Below are 10,049 nucleotides of genomic sequence, written 5' to 3' on the forward strand. Positions count from 1 at the left end.
ATCTAAGTATTGTTTAGCTACTCCTAGAATTAATACCCTGGATTAGTTTTTTTTTAGATAAATTAATCCGAACCAAAGCATTGACCACTGTTTTGGGCAAGTATCACTGTTGGAGTACAGGTCCGTTAATTATTATTTTTTTCTATTTATTGTTTTAATAAATGGCGGCTGAAAGTGTTACTGTGGCAAAAATAAATCCTAATGATTATGAGACTAATAGGAACCAGACTTCATGTTCCAAATTACATTTGGTATGTTAAAGCTGTACACCAGAGTCTTTTAGGTGTTTTTATTTTTTGTTGTTGGGGTTTTTATTTTTTATTTTATTTTTTTAATGTATTTTGCCACCTAGTTCAGTCCGCAATCAAAATATCTGAGCCCAAAGGTTACTTTGCCACTTAAATCTCTTGTCAGTGATTCGTAGTTGAGTCAGAGGTAAATTTGTCAAACGCAAATCTCTTATTCGTTCAGTGTTTGGTGGGGGGAGCAGAGGTAATACCATTAGACTACATAGCCAAGAAGCCTCAGTTGACCCGACACTCCACAAATTATCTGTACTATATTTGTAAGTGTATAGATCCTGGAAACTTTTGTGTCTGTATATAGATTTTATATATTTCGTCCTTTCTAAAAAAAACAAAAAAAAAAGTATGTTTTTAATGATGCATTTAACAGAATAATGGAGAATGGGTTACTTTTCACCTTCAGGGATATAAGTTAAATGAAATCACGTGTAAAAATTGAAATCTTATTTGTTGCATTGTAATGACGTATCATGGAAGGATTTGGTTGATAGTTACTTAAGGGAAACTGGTGTGAGTTGTACTGGAGGCTTTTACATTCCCCGTTCTGTTACATCTGTTATGTATGCTTTTTAACTAAAGAAAATACATTTTATATACTTTTTTTTTTTTTTTCTGAAATGTGGTGTGTTGTGGTTTTTGCGCAGGTTAAATGTATCTTGGGGCAATAATAAAAGGTTCTGTGTGGTATAAAAGGTGCTGTACTACCCAGGGCAGCTGAGAGGTATGCAGGGCCCTGGTAAAATTTTGTGGGTGTGGCCTAATTGTGGGAGGCGTGACCACCTCCCGCAATTAGGCCATGCCCCCAAATTTTATAGGGGGTGAAAACATACTTTAAAGTCAAGGAGTGGGGGGGGGGGGGGGCTGTTATTGTCCATCCCCCTCAGCAGCAGCACATACCTACAGCAGGCTCAGCATGAGCTCTCACGCTGTCAGTGAGACGCTCATGCTGAGCCTGCTGTCAGCACAGCACATGCTGTACATGTGTGCTGCTGCTGCCCAGAAGAGACGGAGGGGGAAGGGGGGGGGGGGGGTGTCGGACCGGGGCAAGCCTGGGCCAGGGTAATTAGTACCCGTTCTCCCTCCTTTCTCGGCGGCCCTGGTACTGCCCATGTAGCAAGCTTTCAGACCCTAGGGGCCAAATGTAATAGGGTGAAAGTTTCAGAAAGTGAGAGATTTTGGGAGAGTTTTTCCCATGTTTTTTAAAGCAGCAATCAATTACATGGCAAAATCAACCTGGTTTTGCAGTGTAATTGATTGCTGCTTTAAAAAAACATGGGAAAACTCTCCCAAAATCTCTCGCTTTCTGAAACTTTCACCCTATTACATAGGAGAAAAGAGACTGTTGCCCAAAGCAACCAATCAGATTCTATCATTTTCCAGGATGCAATAAAGAAATGATAGAATCTGGTTGCTATGGACAACATCACTTTTTTTTTTTTTTTTTTAAACACTTCAGTAAATTTTACTGCTTGGTGTTATGGCTCACTGTGAGTTTTCGAGACTATGGGGGGGGGTATTCAATACAGGATTCCAACTGTTGGAACATTCCGACGAGTAAGAATCTCAGCTGTTTTTCGCCAGCTTCTGACATGATCTCCACAGTTGGTATTCAAGGTTCTGAGTGTTGGGGAAGTCCGAAAACAGCGACTGCAATCCACAACCCGGAATGTTCCAAAATGTCCTGGCCAGGATTAGAATACTGAATTGCAGTTCTCTCCACTGTTGGAAATATTGTCAGAGATTGAATACCCCCTATGGGTTAGAACAGGGCTGGGCAACACCGGCCCTCCAGATGTTGATGAACTACACATCCCAGCATGCCTTGCATCAGTTTCAGAATGGCCACATAGCAAAACTAATGCAAAGCATCCTGGGATGTGGAGTTCATTAACATCTGGAGGGCCGGTGTTGCCCAGCCCTGGGTTAGAGGATTGGTTTTGGCAAACTGAAGTTTAATCAATGACTGATGGATTTAAAGCAGCAACTGTAATAAATGGTAATTCCACCCTGTTCAGTATTTAAGATGGTGGACTGTTAAAATCCGTCATGTCAAAGACACGGGTTATATGCGGCTTTGGAAGACTCATGTTTAGTAAATCTAACCCCAAGTGATCTACATGGGGAGGAAATCATAGGGGAATAGATGATCTGAGACTTGTTTCTACACTGTGGCACTTCTCTATGGAACCATAAAGCTTGGAATAATTTCCCGGGTGGAGTTCCAACTGTTTCACATAAAGGGCCTGACTCAAAGATGGATGCTGACTGAATGCAATGCTGATACTGGCGCAGTTGGGCGATGTGTGCGCTGCTGCCCATGTGCAAATTATTCTGAAAGCCCCCCCCCCCCCCCCCTACGTTGCAGGAGGTATCACAAAGGTGTTGTCGCACTAGTAACAGGACTCAAGAGGCAAAGCAAAGGGCGTTCCCATAGGCAGGCGCAAGTGTTGGTGGTGGGTGCAATGGTGTGCTGATGGTTCACGGTCTGGAATCGCTACTGTGTACAGGGGCACAAAAAATGGGTGTCTGCGTGTTTGCACTCCGCGGTGCTCCCAATCACAACTGCACAAGGCAAGGACTTAAACTAGCACCTGCCCATCTCCCCCCCCCCCCCCCCCCAACTGGTACGGAAGTGGAAGCAGCAGCGTCCGTCTTTGAATCAGGCATGAGGTTCTGTAACAAAAATAAGAATTTTATTTCAAGGAATTCCCTGAAATGTGTGCAGCCCCACATTAAAGGACTCTAGGATGAGTTCTCATCCCAATATTTGTTTCTGCGATATGGGTTTTACTAATATTTAAAAAAAAAAATACAGCCAAAAAACAAGTAGTCACGGACAGTGAACAATGTCTGCCGGTGAGAACCGATGTCAACAAGGTTATATGGTTCACTTCACTATTCCAGTAGGAGGTGTTGTGTTCATGAAGTATCCGTGCAGATTAGGGCATATAAATAACATCAAGGAAAACTCATACATCCAAAGTAGTGAAGCTAGAAGAGGTCTTCAATGCACAGATCTCTTCATTTCTATCCCCTCCCATACAGTTCTTCATAGCTATATGGGATTCTATTCCTGGAGCAGTGAAAAGAAAGTGAGTCAGTGCAGAGGTTGGGAACCAATTGTCTTTGAGGTAACATTTAACAAAAGCATTCTGTAAAATGATAAGTAGCGGGTATTTGGTTGTCATGGGCAACTTCTCCAATCACTCGCTCCTCCACTCTTCACAAGAGGCACGGGACAGCGCTACAGAAGAGAGGGGCCTTAAATTGTGTTCCAATTACGGAGTAACTCACAGAGCACAAGGAGGTTGTACTAACAACGTTTTGACAGACCTTTTTGATCCAATTGTCTCCCCAGCTCCTATTCCTAATACTCCATACATTTAGGACACATCGGAAATGAATGCTCATTTAGGGATCTATAGCAGTTAGAGAGGACGTGTGCTGGGTCACCGGTAGCCATAGATGTCTTCATAGCCTCCTGACAGCTTCTGCTCTGAACAAAGTGCCGGTATTAGCAAATGTAAGAATCCAGCAAAGACCAAGCAGCCTGTAAATCACCAAAAGGCAGTGAAAGCACATCACCCAGGAGCTGGTCCACACGTGTCACCCCCAACTGCAGCAGCCACGCTCAAAAAAACAATGGTTGGAGTACCTGGGAGGAAGTCACTATTGTCCTACAATGGTGAGAAGAGAACAGGTATTCATAACTGCCTCCATAACTTATTCCAGCATGCCATCATTGGAACTATAGATAAATGAGGTGTGATGGGCACTGTACAGTACCTTGGATTTCCAGGAGTAAACAGATATTTGGACCACAACAAAAAAAAAAAAAAAAGAAAGCAGCGCTGTACCTTTAAAAACTTTGAGAAATTGGATGATCTTTACAATAAATTTATTAGTAAAAATTGCTAAAACATGAGAAACGGAATTAGAATTTTTCAATTCATAAAAATAATAGTATGTGGTCTCACTTCCACACTAGCAGCACTTGAAAGGAGAGTCCGTTCCTATTATAGCCAAACAGTATTAATTGTATTGGTGATAATTACCACTCCTGGTGTAACAGTCTCATGGATAGATGGTAGAGTCCAATGTCCAGGTGGTCGGCCCAAAGATGGCACAAATTACCGGTCCACCGGTGAGACGTGGGGTCCAAATGGACCAAGGAGATGGAAGGTTTGAAGGAAGATGGTATTGAGGGTGGCCCTTAAGATGTTGAGCAGGGTCCCTGTTGATGGCTGTATCCTGTAGGCTGGTCCGGACTACGATCCTGGTGCGGATGGTGGAGAGTGGAGCTGGCACGTCCTCTATATTGGGACCAGAAAGGAATAGTTTTCTAAAATGACCTATGGTTTACATTCCTCTTCTCTAAACCAGTCCATGACCCGCCTCAAAATAATGACTATATAAATAACCTGCCCTACATTCTTGGTACCCCAATTTTATTTTCGGCAGAATCTGAATACAAGTTATGTTTTAATAATACCACAACAGCATCTGTTCATATCCAATAAAAGTGCCCCCACAATGTCATTCTTTCTAGAATTGATCTTTGCCATTATTAATGTTATTGAGGACACTTTAGTAAATTTCGGGGAGCACCTCCAGCTTAAACAATATAGGAAAGTACATTTTACCTTTTGCCTTGATTTGCTGGATTTCCTTTAATCTCTTTTACATAATCCAGTGTGGGATAGTATATCGTTTTTTTCATGTTACTTGGATGGTAAGGGGTTTATATATACTCAGACAGATAGAAAGGAATAGTTTTCTAAAATGTCCCGCTGTTTACCCTCCTCAAGTCTAAACCAGTCCATGTTCCGCCCCAACATAATGGCATCATAATATGTAGGGTAGCGCTGAATTTGAAACCCTCCAAAGTGTTTGAGGCTAAACAGAATATTATGTTTAAAATGAGACTATTGCCCCCCCCCCCTTTATCTCTATTTGATTTAACTCATTGCAACTAGCTTTATATTAAGAACAAAAAAAAAACAAGCAAGTGCCTTTGTATCTGGAACAAACCCTGAAAGGGGTGTATTATTTATTTGTGCATGCAGTGTAAATACCGGCTGCTTCTGCATGTAGCCCACTCATACTGGGCAGCTTTTTTTTTTTTACATCAGAGAAACCCATTCTCTGACATTATAGGACCTAGTCTCTAACTGTCACCATGCAACAGGGCGCACTCCAATTGGTCACTTACAGTACAAGCCCTGCCAAAGGCTGTCTGGGGGATGGGCAGTTACAGGAAGGTGATGATGCAGGGCAGACATGGCTTTGTGTGAAGTGGTGACATGGGAAAGAGTATAGAAGCTGTGCTATATATAATGGATACTCAGCACTTACTTGCAGACATCAGTGCCCGGAGCGCTCGTTCGCAAGATAACTTGTAGCATATATCCCAGTGTGATAAGCGGCATCCAGGGGTCTTTTCAATAATTAAAAGGAGTCTTCCTTACTGCATTCAGGGTGAAAAACACGAGGTTGTAGATACAGAAATGTTATAGGTGCCAAAAGGCGAACATTGGCACTCCCGACACCCCTTGATGTACAGTACTTAGATCGCTTAATCGCTGGTGCTCATCGCTGGCACTTTCTGAGCCATCTAGATTAGGGGTATCTCCCATGCTAAATCTCTGACACAATGTGAGCACCCCATAAACCCTCCTCTGATCCTGATAAGAAAAGGAGAAAACAAGAAAAAGGAGCTGGATTGCGGGGGTGCGCTATCGTTTTTTAAAAATTTCTCTCAAAATGAAAACTTCACTTTTATTTGTTCCAGTGATTTTAATACTCTTGCTTTTGAGCACTAAGTATGTGTAGATGGTTTTTTAGGTTGACACCTTGAAATGGTCGACACTGGGAAAGGTCGACAAGAATAAGGTCTACACATGAGTAGGTTGGCCAATCCCGGGATTGTGATCGGTGGGATCTCGGGATTTTGCCCCAAAACCGGGATTAGCCGCGCATGCGCACATGCGCATATCTAATGTCTGGCAGCATCTGGTGATCCCTTAGAATACTAAACTCTTAATGCTACGCATTTCGTCTCCAGGAGACTTCTTCAGGGGTTCTCCTTTGCTGTTTAAGACAAAAATAAAGTGTGTCAATAAACATAAAAATTCATAATAAATTTTTTTTTTGGGGGGGGGGGGGCTACAGTACATACAACTTAAATATAAAAACTACATAAATATTTAAAATTACATATACTGTATATCATACAATTATATATATATATATATATATATTTTATTTTATGCATGACGCTACTTAAACAATATTGTCCACTAGGGGGAAGCCTTCTACCTTATTTTCGAAGTAGATGTAGAAATTACAAAAAGTTTGAAACCTGTTTCATGAAATGTTAATTTGATGTTGAATTTGGCTGTAGAATATTGCAAAACTCTACTGCGAGGTCTGGCACGCAATAAGTCGACAGGTTCAAAATGTCGACAATCAAATGGTCGACATGGTCAAAAGGTCAACATGATTTTTTTCCCATAAATTATAACATTTTTGGGACTTTTTCATACTTCACCATCCATGTCAGCATAGAGGGAGACTATGGTAGTTTGCCAAGTGTAGCGAGGCCCTGAGCCCGAAGCAATGGTATGGGTTGACATTGAAACCCCCCCAAAATGTGAAAAACTCCATCTGCAATTATTCCTTAACCTAAATTTATTTACTCAAAGCAGATTGTAAACTGATGAAGTCAGACGGGACGAAATGCGTTAAGTGATCCTAACCTCCTACCTCACTAAGATAAGCCATAACGATTTTTATTCCTTGTTTGTTTTTTAAAAAAGAAGTTTTTTTCTTTTTTATTGTAATATATATATATAATTATTATTTTTTTGAGCCCTCTGCATTTTAATTATTGATAGTTATCCTGGTAGTCTGTGTTCTTTTGCACTATATAGTTTAAAACAATTAGTCGCTGTAGCTTTTTTCACTGTTAACATTTTAATTTGAGTAATTTACCACTGATCTATATTTGAAGATTGGGAATATTGTTTTTTAACCCATAACACATTAAGGACACACAAGTGGCACCACTCATTCACTTTTTTTTTTTTTTTATTGAGTAATTTTTATTGGTTTTAACAATTACATAACCTACATATACAGGCACATTCGTTATTGCGATATAAAGACAAAGGGTACATAAATGACTGTCAAAGGGTTCCCGATGAGGGTACTTACAAAATATGTAGAATATACACAAACACAGAAAACAGTATATGAAATCATAACACTCCAGCCATAGGATACATATATAGAACATATACCCGAAGGCGCCATTCGGGCAATTATTGTAGGAGTGCATAACTTCAGGACAGTAGATATCGTAATAAGTGTACCCTAACAAATTATGACAAAGCATAAATAAAAACATCAATACATCGCATCTACATTAGAATTTGAGAAAAAGAAGAGACTGTGCCCAAATTAAACCTACTATTACTAAAAAAACAAAAACCCAGAAAAACGGTCCCAAAACAAACCTCCACATAACCCCCTGCCCTGTATGACCTAACCCCAACCTAGGTATAATACCTGGATCCCAAACTGCTACTTCTCCCCTACCCAACTAACTACGTCTATTATCCTACCCCCCTAACTACAATGGACAAAAGGAGGCAATAGATTAGTGACAATCAGCTAGAAATTAAGCTAATCTATGCCAAAAGTCTAATCTACCCCTCCCACCTCACCCGCCCAAAACCCACCCACCCAAGTATTGAAGGATATAGATCGGATAACTTACAGGGGCTAAGCTAATGGCCTTGACAAGGCCAGAATCAACTAGTCTACAGTATATAGGGACAAAGTGTTGCTGGAACAGCCACTAGATGGCGCCTCACTCGTCGGTTCATGTCATACTCCGTTCAGGCAGACATGGCTGCGCTGAAATGTTATGTTGTTCCTCATTCTGACGGGCTGTTAACTAAGATATATATATATTAAATAACCAGGGGCGGATTGGCCCGCCGGGAAACTGGGCCATTTCCCGGTGGGCTGGTCCAGATTTTCACTTGGCTGGGCCACCAATCGTGCTGCCAGGGCCGGTCCTATCAGTGCCAGTGCTGGCGTCATTCCATATGCGGCGGCCCCGTTGGTCATATTTATCTTGGGCTATGGTGCCCTTCTATTTGAGCAGGCTGCGGCCACTGCTGATGACGTCACCCGCGAGTGGACTGCAGCACAACCTCCCCCCCCGTGGCAGTCGGTAGCGGCAACATCCAACCACCCCGCCGACACTGCCCCCCATGGCCACAGAGTTAACAACCCCGCCCTCCTGGGAAGTACCCAAACAAATACAAGTACCATGCGCACCCCCCCAGACACACACACACACACCCCCCTCGGGCAGTAGTACAACCCCCCCCCCCCCCCGGGCCGCTTGACGAATGTTCCCGGGCCGTATTGCGTTGCCAATCCGCCCCTGAAAATAACCCCCCACCCACCTGATAATTATAATGTGAGGCACCCTCCAACCTACTCATATACAGTAATTAGGCTGTTCCACCACAATACTTGCTTGATTTCCATGAAGTATCACAGCCACTTTGCTCATTTCCATGACAGTGCCTATGGGTATCGCCAGGGGTTCAAGTGAGGTGGAACATTTTTACCTCCACATAGTTTGCAGGGGATGCCAAAAACCCTACCACTGGCCCTGCCTCTGCCTAATGGGGGGAGGGGAGAGTGGGTGATTAGGTGGCATCAGTGGCGTAACTATGGAGGGTGCAGGGGGTGCAGCTGCTATGGGGCCCGGCCACTTCGGGGGCCCGAGGCCAAGCACGCTATCCCCTGCACCCATCATAATAGTGTTTTTTTTTTTTTACATTTAAAGTAGTGCCGCGAGGGCTGAGGCTGCCCTGTGGAAACCCCCACCCTCCCCCTCAACCTCCGGTCAGCGGCGGTGGTCACGCAGCAGTGTAGATAGAGGACAGAGGTGGACCAGCTGATCCAGCACTCCTACCCCATTCTGGCGCTGCCGGGAAAAGAAACGTAAAACATGCGTGAGGATCAGAGACCCGGCGCCGACATTTGGAAGGACCAGAGACCCAGCGCCGATGTGCAGGAGACACAGCACTGAGGAGGACACCAGCCGCCACTGCTGCAGGTCCAGGTACAAAGCACTGCGTGCACTGAAGGAGGAGGGGGACAGCGCAAGGTACATAATGTACCTGGGGGGAGGATGGAATTAGAAGTTAAAAGATGATGCCTGCCCCCTCCCCCCTTTCTGTGTCCACTTATTTCCTCCCTCTCCCTTACCCTTACTGGCTCCTCCACATTTCTTGCGTTCTCATCTCCTGCCCCCCTCTCTGTTTCACCTCTCTCTCCCATCTTTCTCTCTCCCCCTGTCCTTTCAACCCTCTCTCACACTCCCACTCCATCTCTCTGCCCCTAGTCTCTTTGAGGTTGTTTCATTATGGTACGCAGTGAATAGCATTGGGGAGTGGGGGGCTATTTTAGTCAGCACGCTAAATTGGAGAATGCTTGTACTCAAGGGTGTGTAGTTGCGAGTATCAGATTTTTCAAGTTAAATGCCCCGCAGCGATGCTATTTGTGCCACATTAGGGCTTAGAACAGCATCGCCACCCTACTTTTGCTGGATTTCTGCTCACATCCCAGGAGGGTTCAAGCAGAAATACACTAGTTGGAATTAGCAGCGCACTGATTAGAACAGCTATCGGTGCTATTCACAGCGCATTGTATTGAATT

The sequence above is a fragment of the Crinia signifera genome, chromosome 3 (assembly GCF_055691185.1).
Source record: "Crinia signifera chromosome 3, ASM5569118v1, whole genome shotgun sequence".
In the NCBI taxonomy this organism is placed as follows: Eukaryota; Metazoa; Chordata; class Amphibia; order Anura; family Myobatrachidae; genus Crinia; species Crinia signifera.